This window comes from Podarcis erhardii (genome assembly GCF_964252035.2).
Source record: "Podarcis erhardii genome assembly, chromosome: 14".
Lineage (NCBI taxonomy): Eukaryota > Metazoa > Chordata > Lepidosauria > Squamata > Lacertidae > Podarcis > Podarcis erhardii.
This window is the reverse complement of record NC_138503.1, coordinates 5030216-5046721: the sequence shown is the minus strand read 5'-3', so window position 1 is coordinate 5046721 and position 16506 is coordinate 5030216. Positions and strand designations below refer to the sequence as shown.

The following is a 16506-nucleotide window of genomic DNA, read 5'->3' as shown; positions in this document are numbered from 1 at the left end:
CACCACAGCTCCCATCACTCTAGTCAGCACATCTGGGGGCACCAAATTCACAAACTCTGCTCCCAATTTTGCAGGGGTCATCAGCCACACTGGCTGGGACTGATGGGAGTCCAACAACATCTGGAGGACCTCAGCTTCACCATCCCTGGTTTAATCAGTCCTGATAAACACACCAAAGCAGCTCATTCAGAGTCACAGCAGGGAGCCTCCACTTTCTTCACTCCCCAGAAGTCTTAGTCTAGGAATGGGGCATTGTTTAGGGGGGTTTGTTGGGGAAGATGTTGCTGTCAATTTTTTGTATCTTGGATCTTGTAATCTGTGTGGAGGTTGTTCAATTCAGTTGTATATTTTTTCATGTTTTGTTTGAGACTAGTTTTGTTGTGTTTGGAGTTATTTAAATTCTTGTATGTTGTAAGCAGCCTTGAGCATTGTTTTAACTTTGGAAATGAAATGATTGATGATTGATTGTGGTGGGGAAATCTGTGCCCCCCCCAATGTTGCTGGACTACAACCTCCATCTTCCCTGACCACTGGTCGTGTTTGCTGAGGCTGATGGAGGAGTAGAAGAGGGAGAGTGAAACAAGCCCATCTATCAGCATTCATTTTTAAGATATGAGACGTTAAGAGGGAAAGCAGAAACAAGAATGGGAACCAGTTTAGTGCTAGGTGCTAGGTGCCACATTGGGTTAATCAAGAGAGGCGAGAAATGGATTTTGCAGCTATCCTGGGATGCTGCTGGCAGGAGGAGGCACCCCGAACAGCACTGTGCAAGTGCATGGTTGCAGACTGGCTAATCACCTACACTGATCAACATCTGGCACCAGCAGCTGCATCAGCTAACCCACAGTGGGGAATCTTTTCCAGACCAAGGGTCACATTCCCATCTGGGCAACATGCCAGTGAGGGGCAGGAGAGTGGCAAAAGTGGCTGAAGGTGCGAATTTTACCTTTGTACAGTGGACAAGTTTCTATACACACTGATGCTTCTCTATCCTCCCTCTAAGCAGGCCAAAAACATTTAGGAACTGAGCTCTTGCGTGGTTCTGACTGTGGCACCCCTTGTCCCCAGCATGATCACTTCATCAAGTTGGTTACTGATAACAAATTCACATTGTTTTGAATGCCTTGCATCAGCAGCTGGTGGTTCCTACCAGTGAACCACTTCACTGGCCATCACTGATAAGAAATATTCCAAAATAGTGGAAGAAAGAGTGAGAGGTAGCACTGAAGATTACCGGCACAGATGTAGTGTTGGAGATCAAAGGAATGTCTGATGGAAAGAAGAGCTAAGTACAAACAGCCCCGAGGTTGTAAGGCACGGGTTTCTCACCCCTTCCAGAGGATACACCTCCCCAATTTTTGTCAGTGTGCCCCTCAATGGGCACTTGCATTCTTCCTGCTCAAGCCATTTCTCTCCTTAAATTAAAAACCCCTGAGATGCTACTTGACATGGCTGTGCATGGGTGTGAGAGTTGTGGGAACAGAGACTGAAAATACCAGGGCCTCACTCCCTTCCACCCTCTCGGCCTCTTCATGGCAGTCAATATACGGTCTGCTGCAGCCCTTCTGTTAAAAGAACCAGATCCATCACAAGATTAAATGTTCTGCTCGCTTATTTGCAATGGGAAGTTGTTCTGATTGTGGGACTCACACGTCAGTGCATGGCAAAACAAATGAAAGCAGCCCACGCCAACAGGAGCCGTGAGGGTGGCAGGGCAACTGGGCAGATCTTGCTGGGTGTGAGGACAGGCATGCTCTGGTCTGGTAATGCCAAGTGGCATGGCCAGGCAGAATATGAATGCATTTGGGACGGGAAGATCTGTCAATTCCAGTTTATCTCAGTAACTCCTGTTTCCAGGAAAGTTCAGGTCACCACATTCCACATCAGTTTGAATTGTGGAGTTGGAAGGGACCCCTGCAATGCACGAAACACAGCTGAAAAATCCATGAGAGATGACCGCCCAACTTCTGTTTAAAAACCAGCACCCTCCAAGGCAGTATGTCCCACTGTCAAACAACCCTCACCATCAGAAAGTGCTCCCCAGTGTTTAGTCAGAATCCATTAGTTTGAATCCTTTCCTCTGGAGCAACAGGAAACAAGCTTGCTCTGTCTTCCATGTGACAGCCCTTCAGGTATTTGAAAATGGCTGGCTGTCACCTCTCAGTCTTCTGCCAAGTAGTTCTGGTAATTGGGTGAAAATTGGACATTTTGACCCAGCAGTTCCTCATGTTCCTTACAAATGCAGTCCCCAGCTGTTGAGGGGCGTCATCTGCTAATAGTGACACCTTGACCTTGGCCTAGTGGCAAATCAGTAACCAGAGCAGATCTCGGAGCACAACTGTCACATGCTGACAAGGTCTCCCTCCTGTCAGCACAGCAATTGTGCTGCAGCATTCTGCACTGACCGCAAGTAGAAAGGGAGCTCCACAAGCCAGCTTTCTTGGATGGACTGAAAAACACCCAGTCCAAACGGGAATTTGAATATGACTGCCTGTACACACCATGCGATATCTCCATCCAAGAGTCATCAATATACCAGCAGTGACACACACTCCATTAACGGGCTCCCTCCCCATAAGGTTTGCCGGCATATAATTCACCATGACAGATGAAGTTAAGTTTTCCCCATACATATTCATGAACTGGCTGAAAGCCAACGGAGCCCCCATTTAATTAACAGAGATTATTTGATTAGAATGGAAGCTGTCTTATTAGTTAAAATAGATAAATGAAAGCAAACTCTGATAGTTTAATTCATTAGCTCAGTTGCTCTTCATCAGGCTGCTGGAGACATTTTTCTTCCAAAAAAAGAGAGTTGTAGGTTGGATACATGCAATTATTTTAAATTAGCTAGCCCCAACCTGGTCCCTTCCAGATATTTTGGACTATAGTTCTCATCAGCCTCAGGTAGCACAACTGTGTTGCCATGTGCCCCACCATCATAGAACCATAGAATTGTAGAGTTGGAAAGAACCCAAAGAATCATCTAGTCCAACCCCCTGCAATGCAGGAATCTCAACTAAAACATCCATGACAGATGGCCATCCAACCTCTGCTTAAAAACCTCCAAGGAAGGAGAGTCCACCACCTCTCGTGGGAGTCCGTTCCCTTGACCAACAGCTCTTCCTGTCCGAAAGTTCTTCCCAATATTGAGTGATAACTTGAAGCCACTGGTTCAGGTCCTAGCCTTCAGAGCAGGAGAAAACAAGCTTGCTCCATCTCCCATGTGATAGCCCTTTAGTTATCTGAAGATAGATATCCTATCTCTTCTCTGTCTTCTTTTATCCAGGGTAAACATACCCAACTCTTTCAACTCTTCCTTATAAGGCTTGGTTTACAGAACCTTGATCATCTTGGTTGCCCTCCTCGGGACACCTTCCAGTCCGTCAACATCCTTCTTAAATTGTGGTGCCCAGAACTGGACACAGTATTCCAAATGCGGTCTGATTAAGGCAGAATATAGTGGGACTATTAACTCCCTTGATTGGGACACTATACTTCTGTTGATGCAGCCTAAAATAGCAATCACTATTTTTGCTGCTGCATCACACTGTTGACTCATGTTCAGCTTATGGTCTCCTAAGACACCTAGATCCTTTTCACATGTTCTAGAGGCAGTCCCCCGTTTATGCATGGGATACACTCTGAGGCGTACATTGGTGAAATGGAGCATAACTGAAACCCATTGAAAAAGCCTGGAAACACCCTGGTTCACTCCACCCCATTCCGCCCTTTTAGTGACATTTCAATGACATCCTTATGATGTTTCCAAGTCACTTGCAGGTTTGCTGTGATGCACATATACACAGTCGCACACATATTGAACGCACGTAAACAGGGACTGCCTGTACTTGCGAGGCAGGTGTCACCCATCTTTCAGCTTGCGCCCAGGTCTCCAATCTGTTAAGGTCTTCATGAATTCTGTTTCTGTCTTCTGCAGCATTAGCTACCCTCCCAGTTTGGTGTCATCTGCAGATTTGATAAGCATCCTCTCAATTCCTTCCTCCAAAGGAAGATATTGAACAACAACAGGACAGAACACTGTGGCGCTCCATTGGTCACTTTTCCCAGGATGATGAGGCGCCATTATTGAGCACTCGTTTGGAATAACCCTTTCCGCAAGGCCTTGCAGTGCTCCTGATGGGCAAAAGGGGAATCTGATGTAGAACTCCAGATTAGCCTCTTTTGCCATGAGTTTTGCTTCGGGGAAACCATGTCTTTGGCCTGCAAGTTGGTTTGTGAAGCCTAGAAATATGGAGATTTGCATTTCAAGCAAGTTTAGCAAAGGCTGCAAGATCTGCATGATTTATTGGAGGGGGGGGGGGGAGATCCGTGTCTGTGTGGCAGGGTGCTCTGCTGCAAAGCACCGCCAGGCCTTGCCTTTATGGAAATGGCTCCAGACCGCTCACAAGAATTCTTGCTTTTGCCCAGGATTCATAGTTTAGCAAATCAATTCTTTGTCCTCACCGTTTCCTTGTCAGTTCTGGGTTATGTTACTTGAGGGCTGCTCCTAATACTGTCTTTTCTCACTTGCATTTTGAACAATGTGTAGAGAAATAGCTAGAAAGAATCTGGATCAGGCCGAATCTGTAATATGAGAGCTGTTGGGACACAAGTCAGAGAATGAATTGTGCAAGGTTCCCTGGACCATTGCCAACCTTCAAAAGCATACAATGTGAGCATCTTTAGCCCATTTCAGCCTGTTTTCCTACACCCAGGTGCTGATGGGTTTCAGCTCCCAGTAGCCCCCATGGCCAATGTTCAGGGATGATGGGAATTGTAGCCCATACACCCCCAACCATCATTTTCCTAGGTTATTCTATCACAGGCACACCAAGGAAATGCAGCCGTATGCTTCAGATACAGGCAGAGGCGGCCCAGCCAAAGAGGCCAGCCAGCCCAGCAAAAGTCCACCTCTGAAGGTCCTGCTTTGCAGACTCCCAACACCTCAGGTCAGGTACCGTGAGTGGCTATGTAAGGCAGGATCTGCACAGCAGTGGCACCCAGACTATACAACTCTCTCCTGATGGAGATTCATTATCATCATCATCATCAATCTTTACTACGGTCCAGAGACCCAACAAATCGTTACAAAGCAATGCACAATTCGGACAGGCTACCTCCAGGTTAAACAAGCATTTTCTTCAAAAGATAGGGATCATTGGTTCTTGCAACCACCGATAAAAACATTGCCACTGCTAATGTTCTAGCATTTGCTCGGTCTTCCAATAGGAACCTGACATAATGAGCCTTTGATTTTCCCGGGAAAGGTACTAGCAAGGGTAATATCAGTTCAGCCCTGGCTTGCTCATATTTTGCACAGTGCAGCAAAATATGTTTTATGGACTCGATGTCTTGAGCACACGAGCCAAGTCTGTCCTGGTAGGGAACTCCTCTCAACCTGGATGGAGATGCAAATGGCTTCCTCCTTGATCAGGGCTACATGATAAAGCCTTCTTTTGCCTTTCAGCAAGGTGGCTGGATAGTGGCTAGATGCTCCTTTATTATTAGTATTATTAAGGTTTAAAAACTAACACGGGAGGGCCAAAGCCCAGGTGGCAAAGCAGCCACAATGCTTGCAGCAGGCGCTACCTTTTGTCCCCAACACCTCCAGTTAAAAGAACCCCAGGTAGCAGCAGGTGAAGGGGAAAGACCTTTCTCTGCTTAAGGCCCTGGAGAGCCACTTCCAGACAGAGGCGGCAACGCCGGGTCAGGTGAACCAATAAGTCTGAACTGATACAAAACAGCTTCCTATATTTTTATGGGTATTCCTACCCAGCTTTCAGTGTAGTGGGTTCTTTTGCTTTCATTTTTTCCAAAGCAAAATGCCTTGCTGGAAGCGGGAATAAGGATTCTTTTGCTCTTTGGTGGGCTGCTCAGATCACAGCCAAAGAACAGGAAGGGCAGCGTAGTCAGGAAAGTGGGCTACAAATCAGCAAATCTGGTCTCTGCCAAGAGCATGCCTCACTCTCCCAACCTCAGTCCCCCATCTGCAAAATGGGTTTACTGTGCAACCTTTCCTCCTTACAGAGCTATTTAGGATAACAAGGTGACAGAAATGAAGTGTTTCGAACACTCCAAAAAGAGCTATGTCAACACCATGATGATGTCATTATTAAGGCGGGAATAAAAGTAGAGCCATCTACTCCACTTTTGTGTTTTTTGGTTTGTGTGCGTGTTAGTTTTTCTTGTGTACTTTGTGTTTTTATCTTGTATTTTTATGTTGTGAACCACCCTGAGATCGACATACAAAGGGCAGTACAGAAAATTAAAATACAATACAATACGACAATATCCCACTCAACTGCTGATCATTGACCATGATCTTGTGATAATGTTTAGACAAGACACGTGGGGTTGGGGGGGAGAAGCACCTTCCTTAATTTCCTTGCGCATGGGGGTGGGGAGAAAAGAAATTCAGTTGAGCTTGGAATAATTAGATAACTCCCATGCACAAATAATACATTTCCCCACTCAACAGGCTCAAGGACAAGCAACAAGCCACAGAGCAACCTCTGCAAGATCTGCGCTTTGTGAGTCTGTTGTGGGCCCATTCTTACAGATTCCCTGCACGTGAAATCTAGGCCCCTGTTCCAAGGGCAAACCCTCCAGCAAAGGATGGAGAAGCTGTGACTTTCCTGTTGCTGTTGTGGACTGCAAGTCCCATGAGCCTCGGTCTGGGTGTGCCAAAGGTCAGGGGCAGCACAAGTTGTAGCCCAGCAACATCAGGGAGGCCAGAGATCCTTCTGGCCTAGGTCAATCGCTTACTGTCCACCGTCCCTCTGTGGTCCCTACACATGCAGAATGTGGTTCTGCAAGATTCAACGTATCATACAGGACTTTGAATAACACTTGAAAAGAGAAATTCAGTCAGAGCATACAAGCACTGGCTGGGAGCAGTACATTCCATGATGCTCAGTGGCAAACTCACTGGCTGGAGCAAAGCAGGTAGCACCGGCAACATGAACCTACCACCACAAGCAGAGGCATCTGCGCATTGGCCAGCAAGCTCGCCAGGCCCCCAGGCCAAAGACCCATCTAGCCAGCACCCCATTTTCCACTGCAGCCTGCCCCCCGCCATGGGAAGCCCAGAAGCAGCACATGAGTGCAGCAGCCCCTCTTCCTCTTGCGATTCCTAGCACACTGCCCCTGACAGAGGAAGAAATACTTGGCCATGTTGGCTAACAGCCATTAGAAGATAGGGACTCAAAACTCTGCCTTCTCCGGATTCAGACCACTGGTCCTGCTGGCTCACTGGCAGCCAGCTGCATATCACCCGCCTCTCCCCTCTGAACTATACTTAAGCCAGGCTCCCTGCAGTGCAGCAAGACCAGTAACAGAAACATTATTGTTGGTTCACTCTGGTTTTGATTTGTAATTATGTACTTAAACCTACATAACTATTTTCTTTCAGTAATGCTGAATTTACTATGTGTTTGCTAAATTGTTGGTTTTTGCTAATTTTGAATTTACTGATGTGTTCTGTATTTTGCATATCTGTATTTCCAACACTCTGTGTTTGGATGCCTTGAACATTTGCTGTAAGCTGCACTGAGTGCAACTCATTATGGAAAAGTGGCATCCAGGTATACCCAATCTATCAGCATTATCTAACACACTAGTGTCCAATGGCACTCTAGGATTTCAGACAGGGGCCTCTCTCTCTCTCCAGCCCTAACTGGAGATGCCAGAAATTGAACAAGGACCTTTCTAGATGCAAAGCAGATGTTCTGCCATGGAGCCACAACCCATCTCCAGGGACAGTCTTACTCTCCATGCATTTGCACTGAGTCAGATCTAGCCCAGGGCAGCCTCCACACTAACTGACAGCAGCTCTCTAGGGTCTCAGGCAGAGAACGGTTTTCACATAACCCAACCCCTTTTAACAGGAGAGGGCAGAGTCTGAACAATGAGTTTTCTCCATGCAAAGCAGCTGCTCTAGGCCTGAGCCCTTCCCAAGCAGGCATCAGGGAATCAAACCCTGTTCCTCCTCCTCAAGCAACCTGCAGGGACAGAAACCGTGTCATGGAACTGACAGCTTCCAAGAGCCATGGCTCCTGCACAAATACCAGACTCTCTCAGATGCACACAGAGGCCTGTCTGCACACAGAGGCAGGCTGTAAAAACCCTGTAAGGTCATCTCAGTGATGCCTTGCAACAGCATCACAACAGAAAATTACTGTTTCTAAAATGAAGCTTGCGCACCCCTTCTCCATTTTTTCAAGTGCACTTCTGATGCTGCCCTCATGCACACATACAGTATCCGGAAAAAGCCTTAGGTGTTGCTGGTCCTAACATCAGGCAAGGCAAGTTGACTTTATCAGGTTGCTGGTTTTAGGTGCTGTGCAAGAACATGAAATTATTAGCTATCTGATGCCTTACTGTATTATAATTACTTCCAAGGAGAGGCACTTGTGGAATTTCCCTTCCTCCTGTGCCAGAAGAACTTGGCTTTGCTTTGGCTGTGACACTTGGGAAAGGGGCATCACCAAGCCAGTGCAACAAAGTCCTAGAGCAACAAAGTCCTAGGTGGAGCAGGATGGAGCGTACCACTTCAGGATGCAGGTGGGGGGTACTACTTTTGAGCACACGCCTCAATTGTTTTATTTTCACAAAAACCTCCCTGAAGATATAAAGTAAGCATGTCACCGGGGGCGGGGGGATCCAGCCCTTTCAGGGATGTTGTAAAAATAAAAACCCCTAAAACCTGCAAAGGGTCATGGCACTTTAAAAAAAGGAAGAGTCCCCTCCACTCGCACTCCAAAGTGACACAGCCCATCCTCCCAGCTCAGGGCTCTACCACCTTGTTCTGGCTGCATGCCTAGAAACCAGGCTGCACCTAGAGGTGCCACCTCCTCGCCCCCCCCCCCCGCCTCCTGGCAGCTGCCTTCCTCCCAGGCCAACAGCCGGGTTGCTTTCCACCTTCAAGAAGGGAAGCCAAGCCAAGCGGCGGGGCAGCCACCCATCTCCCAAGGCGCGCCTCGCTCCCTAAAGCAAACGCCCAGTTCTGCAGAGATCCGGCTGCTCCCTTCGCATCTCCCCAGGCCGGTGGTGCTTTAAAGGGCACATGCGCCAGAAGACCCACATCTCCTCCTCCAGCCACCATCCCCACGCCACGCCAGGATCACCTTGCCGGGGCCTTCGCCCAGCTCCACAGCCCAGAACTGAACTTTCAAAGGTATTTGAAGAAGGGAGGGAGGGAGGCGGCTCCCCGCCCCCCCCCCTTGCAGGGAACGTGCAACCCGTTTATTAAAATCACCACCACCATCACCTCCACCACGAGAACCCAGCCGGCTAAGCCGCGCCAAGCAGCAAATATGGCTCCCCGGCGCAAGGAATTTCCCCCTGATCCAGCGTGTCTCCAAAAAGGCTCCCCCGATAACGCACAAGCAGATAAGGCTGACTTATTTGGAGGCTGCTGGATTTTCAGCCCCCTTCCTTCCTTCCTTCCTTCCTTTCCACACCAGGCTTCTTGGGGAAGGGAGAAGGAGGAGGAGGAGGAGGAGAAGGTGGTTCAAGTCTGGGCAAACCGCACTGAGCTCAAGCCATCTGCAAAGCGGGTCTGACCTGACGCGGATCAGCAGCCGGGCTGGGAAGATGGGCGGGTGCGGCGGTGGGCGCCGGGCAGCGCCAGCAAGAGCCCGAGCTCTCGGGGAGCTGAAATGGACACGATCCCATTCTGCTTCACCTCCGGCTGCCTTTCTAGAGCTCCCCACCCGCTAACACCCAGTTGCCCAGCCTGCTTGTGGACGCTGCGAAGGGGGCCGGGCGGGGGCGGAAAGCAACAAGCGGCGGGGAGGGGTCGGTAGGCTTGCTCAGTGAGGATTGGGCCCACCTCCGATCGCCTCGCTGCCTCGCCAGGGCCCCCCGATCGCCAGAAAAGGAGGTCAGGAAGCGGGGGGGGGGGGAGAGGAAGATGCAAGGGAGCAAGGGCGGGGCGGGGGGATCCTTTTGCAGAGTCAGCTGCATTCCCGTGCTAAAGGACAGGTGGCCGTGGCCGGGAAAGGAAGCGAGGGGGAGGCGGGCGCGGGCGAGGCAGTGACGGTCCGATCCAGCCCCTCCAAGGAGGCGCTGCCCTCTCCGCCAGCTCGCCTGCTTCCTCCGCGCGCGCCGATGGTGCCAATATATTCCCGAAAGCATTTAAATGCAAAGGTGCACATAAACCATGCGCATAAAGATACACCTGCATATATCCCGAAATGCACGCCTGGAAGCGGCTCCTACCGGGAGAGGCGAGCCTTAGCCGGGCATGGCGCGGGGCATCGGGGCGCCGCTCTCCTCCTCCTCCTCCTCTCGCCGCGGCTGCAGCAACCTCCTGCCTGCTCGGAGGCGCCGCGTCTCTGCCAGCCTTTTGCAAGGCGCTTCTGCTTCCCAGGCTGAGAGCCCCCAGCCCAGGGAGAGCAGGAAGCGCGTCATCACCCCGGGACCGACCGACCGACCGGCCAGCTGGCCTTCCTCCCCTCCTCCTCCTCCTCCTCCTCCTCCCCCTCCCCCCGAGCTGGCTGGACCGACCATCCACCCAGCAGGCTTGTTTTGCACGTTGCTGGCGGAGCTCCCCAGCAGCGAGGCGAGCCGCTCCCCAGAATTAGCTCATCCCTCTCCCGAAGCAAAAGCCAAGGTATCTCCCAGGCTGCAGCCGAAGCAGGCTCCAGTCCTCTTGAGCTCGGTAGGACTTACTCCCGAGTAAATGCCTTTGCGCCAGAGAACTGTGCGTGATTCTCCACCGGGCAAGCTGCCACCTTCTCCTGCCCAAAACTAGTTCTGCTCCTCCTCTGCTTTCAGACAGCGGTCCCCACGTGTAGAATATCGTGAAGCAAGGGAGGCTTCTTTCCGTCCTTGCAGGGAAGAAAGCTGCAGCTACTTGCTTGTTCTGCACCTCAGTTTCCTGTTAAAAGCACGGGAGCCAGGCTGGTGGACAGGAAGGCAGGCAACCTTATTCACCTCTCACTGTGTTGGCTTGGATGCTTTCTTGATCAGTTTCCAAATGGAGTAATTTTGCTGTGTGCTGACCTGAACTATGCTGTAATTGATGATTTGGTGCACTTTGAAAAAAATATATTTTAAAAGCAAAACTTGTCAGGGTTGCCCACTGGAAAAAGAGCATGAATATCTTATCCATATATGAGACCAAACCAAAATCTCACCAAATAACGTTCCAGCTTTTGAGTTCTCCAGAGACCCTGAAACCAGAACAGCAGCCCCCTGAAAGCCTCATCTGAATGTCTGCTTCCTCCAGATTCCGCCTGATGACTCAGCAGATGCAGGAACTGATGGCTTGACCATTAGCTAGTGCTGTTTCTCCAGACATGCTGCATGTCCCATGGTCTTGTCTAACTGGATGAAGAATTCTGGATAACTTGAAACCTCACACATCATTATATGACATTTTGGAGGGCCTTATAAATCCTCACCTGAGGATTATGTCGCTGCGCAGTCGGACCCAGGTGTACCAGTATGCAGGTTTTTTACTACAGGTACTGAAGAAAAATACATTCTTTTGTTGAGGCTGCAATCTTCTTTTGGGAAGGGTTGTAGCTCAGTGGTTGAGCTCCTGTTTCCCATGCAAAAGGTCACAGGTTCAATCCTCCTGTATATCCAGACATGGCAGGGAAAAGACTCCTGTCTGAAACCTTGGAGAGCTGCTGTCAGTCATTGTAGACAAGACTTTGCTAGAAGGACCAAGACTTTGACTTAGTACAGGGGAGCTTCCAACAATCTTATTTAAATCAGCTCTTTATTCAGAGGGCAATGAGGACTGGAATCTTGGTTCATCTTTAGGGGAAGGACCATGTGCAGAAGGCTCCAAGTCCAAACCTGGCCTCTCCAGGAAGGGCTGGGAGAGACTCCGTGCCTGAAACCCTGGAGAGCTGCTGCCAGTCCATGCAGGCAATTCTGAGCTATAGTGTTCTGACTTGGTATAATAATAATAATAATAATAATAATAATTATTATTATTATTATTATTATTATTATTATTATTATTATTTATAGCCCGCCCATCTGGCTTCCATCTGGGCGGCTTCCAAAAAAACATTAAAATACTATAATACATCAAACGTTAAAAGCTTCCCTAAACAGGGCTGCCTTCAGATGTCTTCTGAAAGTCTGGTAGTTGTTGTTCTCTTTGACATCTGGTAGGAGGGCGTTCCACAGGGCGGGTGCCACCACCGAGAAGGTCCTCTGCCTGGTTCCCTGTAACTTGGCTTCTCGCAGTGAGGGAACCACCAGAAGGCCCTCAGCGCTGGACCTCAGTGTCCGGGTAGAACGATGGGGGTGGAGACGCTCCTTCAGAAATACTGGACCAAGGCCGTATAATAAGACAGCTTCTTCCTTTCTTCGCTTGCTGAGGTAGTCCAGGAGCCATGGAGGCTAAGGTTCTCCCCTCCCCCTCCCTTGCTCCCTGCCTCCAGTCAGGGATTGGGGGCACCACTGCTCCCCCCTCACAAGGGAGCATCATGAACTTGGTTAGTCAGAGCAAGGCGGCCAGTCCTGACGAACTACTCCTCAATAATTTCAGTCAGGATGAGGTAGGCAGATGGAAGGACAGTTTATATTTCATAGAATCATAGAGTTGGAAGGGATCATCAATGAGAGGAAAGAGGCTCAAGTCGCAATGGCTTCTTTACGCTGCCATCCTGCCCCCGTCCCCAAAATCCTCCTTGTTGTGGCACAGGTGATTCTCCAGGCCGGCTGCCAAAGTGCCTTCCTGCCCGTGTGCTGTGGGAAAACAACAACAACAAACCTATTGTTATGTGTAACATACTCAATAAACACACAAGATGTAACCGGCTGTACTTTTGAATAAATAAGGTATACTATTCAATGTATCAAATTGTAGATTTCAATGGAAGTCTCATAAAGTTCAACGAAAAAAGCAGAGGACCCAGTGGATCAGTTCATTCTTTAGTCAGTTCATGCATAAGGTCCATACATGTATAAGTATCTATTCCACCTGTCTGTTCTTAGAGTCCAATAATCCACATGCAGGGTTGTTTCAGTTCCACCGAATCCTTTCACAGAGTCTAAGGAATATTAGCCTTGTTTCGCCATCCTAGGCTTCATCAGTAGAACAGGCTCAAATGTGATATTACAGGATAGTGGATCTTATAGCATAGTAGTGGTTGCAGTCACCAAGATGGTGGCGGCCAACACACTTGGGGGAGGCTGGATATGCTGCCTGCCTAGATCCTGCTGCCTGAGGCAGCTGCCTCATGGGCAGGGCCGGCTGGCCCTGGGCACCTAGATTTAAGATTCATTTAACCAGTTTTCCTTAAAGGGGAGGGAGTTAAAAGTGAAATGACAGCACCACCTGCTGATAGTTAAAGTGATAGGTGCATTGATTCAGATAGGGCATGATTACCCACTATCCTCCTAAACAGTAATGGAATTTGAAGCACAATCTCAGCAAAATGATGATGATACTCAGCTCTACCTCTCTTTCAAATCAGAACCAGGGAAGGTCCTGTGTGCGTGTCTGGAGGTGGTTGGAGGATGGATGGCGGCTAACAGATTGAGGTTGAATCCTGACAAGGCAGAAGTACTGTTTTGGGGGGACAGGAGGCGGGCAGATGTGGAGGACTCCCTGGTCCTGAATGGGGTAACTGTGCCCCTGAAGGACCAGGTGCACAGCCTGGGAGTCATTTTGGACTCACAGCTGTCCATGAAGGCGCAGATCAATTCTGTGTCCAGGGCAGCTGTTTACCAGCTCCATCTGGTACGCAGGCTGAGACTCTACCTGCCCACAGACTGTCTCGCAAGAGTGGTGCGTGCTCCAGTTATCTCTCGCTTGGATTACTGCAATGCACTCTACATGGGGCCACCTTTGAAGGTGGCCCAGAAACTACAACTAATCCAGAATGCAGCAGCTAGACTGGTGACTGGGAACGGCCGCCGAGACCACATAGCACTGGTCTTGAAAGACGTACATTGGCTCCCAGTACATTTCCAAGCGCAATTCAAAGTGTTGGTGCTGACCTTTAAAGCCCTAAATGGCCTCGGTCCAGTATACCTGAAGGAGTGTCTCCACCCACATCGTTCTGCCTGGACACTGAGGTCCAGCTCTGAGGGCCTTCTGGCGGTTCCCTTGCTGTGAGAAGCCAAGTTACAGGGAACCAGGCAGAGGGCCTTTTTGGTAGTGGCGCCCACCCTGTGGAACACCCTCCCATCAGATGTCAAAGAGCAAAACAACTACCAGACTTTTAGAAGACATCTGAAGGCAGCCCTCTGTAGGGAAGCTTTTAATGTTTGATGCACTATTGTATTTTAATATTTTGTTGGAAGCTGCCCAGAGTGGCTGGGGAAACCCAGCCACATGGGTGGGGTAGAAATAATAAATTATTATTAATAAAATATACTTGCGAGTTGGTAGAATGTGAGACTTCATCTCAGGGTTGTGGGTTCAAGCACCACATTTGGCCAAAGATTCCTGCATTTCAGGGGGTTGGACTAGATGACCTTTATATGGTCCCTTCCAACTCTACAACTATGATTCAGAACGTAATGAATACCTGCTTCCTGATGGAAGCTTGTATCCTAGAAAGATATGGTGCTAGATTTGTGTGGCTTCTCTGCATTGGACCACAGCTATTTTAACAGATTGGATGGGAGGCTCAAGGAATCTGAAAGGCTATTATAAGGCTATCTCCTTCCACTGATGGAGGAAGTTTGCCTCTGAATACCAGTTGCTTAGGACTGCAAGAGGGGAGAGCACTGCTGTTGCCCTCGCTTCCTGCTGGCAGGCTTCCCGTAATGGGCAGAGAGAATGAAAACTTAGCATATTAAATGAAGCTCTGCAGAAGCAATTCAGAGTTGGAGGAGGAGGAGGAGCCTTAGCAACTGCTTGACAACCAAATAGCTGAACGGATACATTGTATGTGTGCATATTTGAACCCCCCCCCTTTTCTTTTCTTTTTTTGCTTTCAGAGACTAAGAGGCAGGGTGGGGTGAGCAGGTGTGAAGATCAAGCTGGAACTGCGATTCAGGCAGCAGCTGAACTTTGCTGCTTCAGTACGTGAAAATGCTCGGCCCACGTAATGGATGTTCCCATGCATGTAAAGAGGACAATTTGGAGACATTTTTCAGTACCTAGAAAATGGATTTTGGCAATGACATTCTGGATCCTGTGGGATAGGACTTTGCTCTCCATCCTGCAGTCTATAAAAGCAGTTCTCTCTCAGTGCCAAGAACCCCCCAAGAGGCAACACGCCTGCAGCACTTTCGTCTCTCCTGCCTCACCCTTCCCCCACTTTTGCTTGTTACAAGGATCCCTGGCCAAGATCCTTCGTACGTGTATCACCACATCCTTGGCATCTTTTTGGGTTAGGGTTAGTCTGCTCCAGTAGGATAATTCCTGTCCAGTTTCTATTTCCCTTGTTCCAGAGTAACTTTCCATAAGGGAGTGGATGCCCTAGCTGTGCGGGAATTCAAATGGAAGCTCCCAGCTCCAGCCTCTTGGCATGGAGGGGGCCAAGCAGGCAGCAGATCCTGCCAGGAGTCAGGGAGGGCAGCAGTTGCCCAAGGCTGCTACGGATCAACACCCACAGGCCTCCTATAGGAGGAAGACTGGCCCATTTCTGCTAGGTGGCTTAGCGCCTGACGCTTGCAGCAGTTATTAGAAGGAAGGATAATGGATAATGACTTCTTCTCTGCAGCAACAAAGAGGCCTTGGTAAAGTCAGCTGATCATTCTAGATAACTCCAGGAGTTGCAGAAGACTTCCTTTTTATCTCTGGTTTATTTTATTTTATTTCCTCAAAACAAAACTTCAAAGAGCAAAAAAATGACAAGCTCAATGCTGTTTCTGGGCCTGATTTTAAGCAGTCAGAAAGCTGACAGCATAACAGAAATGGGAGAGATGGAGGGCCCCTGGGAGCAACAGGGTTTAACCGTTAAAGCATTTAGGCCCTTAAAAGGGCATTTCATGAGTGCTCCGACTCATAAAACTCCCCTGAAAACTTATCTGGTCAGAAGCTATGAAACTGCAACCCTTCTACTGGAATAGCCTTGGAAAATATAATCAAGAGATTATCACCAGTCCAGAAAATAATGGGTTCAAAACCAGTGGATACTGATGCAGATACAGTATCCACTGCAAGTTCAAAGACAGAGTTAAATTAGATTAGCATTTCTCAAACCTTGTGAAATATTGTTTGCAGCCTCCTCTCCTGGCTCCTTTGCCAGGGGCTTCTACCAAGAACAGCTGGGAAACCTACCCTGGTGAGCAGTGTTTGTGTCACTGCCCTCCTCAAGTACAGAAGGGCAAAGCAGAGAGCAGTGTTGGCCTCTCGGATATTAAACGTTAGAAAGACCTTCCTGATGGTAAGAGCCATTCAGCAGTGGAATGGGCTACCTCAGAAGGGGGTAGACTCTGGGGCAGGGAGACCGTGGCCTCAGGCACACAGTTTTTGTGGGGGTGCAAAGCAGGCGCCCCCAGCACAGCTCAGCCGGGGGCCCCTTGCATGGGCAGGCAGGCAGCTCAGTGTGCCCTGCTTTGCTTGGGTGGGGGTAG

The 16506-nt window shown here is 49.1% G+C and overlaps 1 protein-coding gene across 5 annotated transcripts in view; it reads right to left on the bottom strand.

Annotated features, from left to right (window-relative positions):
* Positions 1-10797, bottom strand: part of TLN2 (talin 2) — a 183322-nt gene extending 172525 nt beyond the window's left edge. For 2 of the 5 annotated variants that reach the window (XM_081838620.1, XM_081838617.1), the window contains exon 1: positions 10225-10436. The gene's annotated coding sequence lies outside the window, so the exon portion shown is untranslated. Of the gene's footprint in view, positions 1-9567; positions 9719-10224; positions 10438-10677 lie in introns of those variants that run through there. The other 3 variants (XM_081838619.1, XM_081838621.1, XM_081838618.1) reach the window with 3 other exon arrangements.
* Between the last annotated feature and the right edge of the window lie 5709 nt (positions 10798-16506).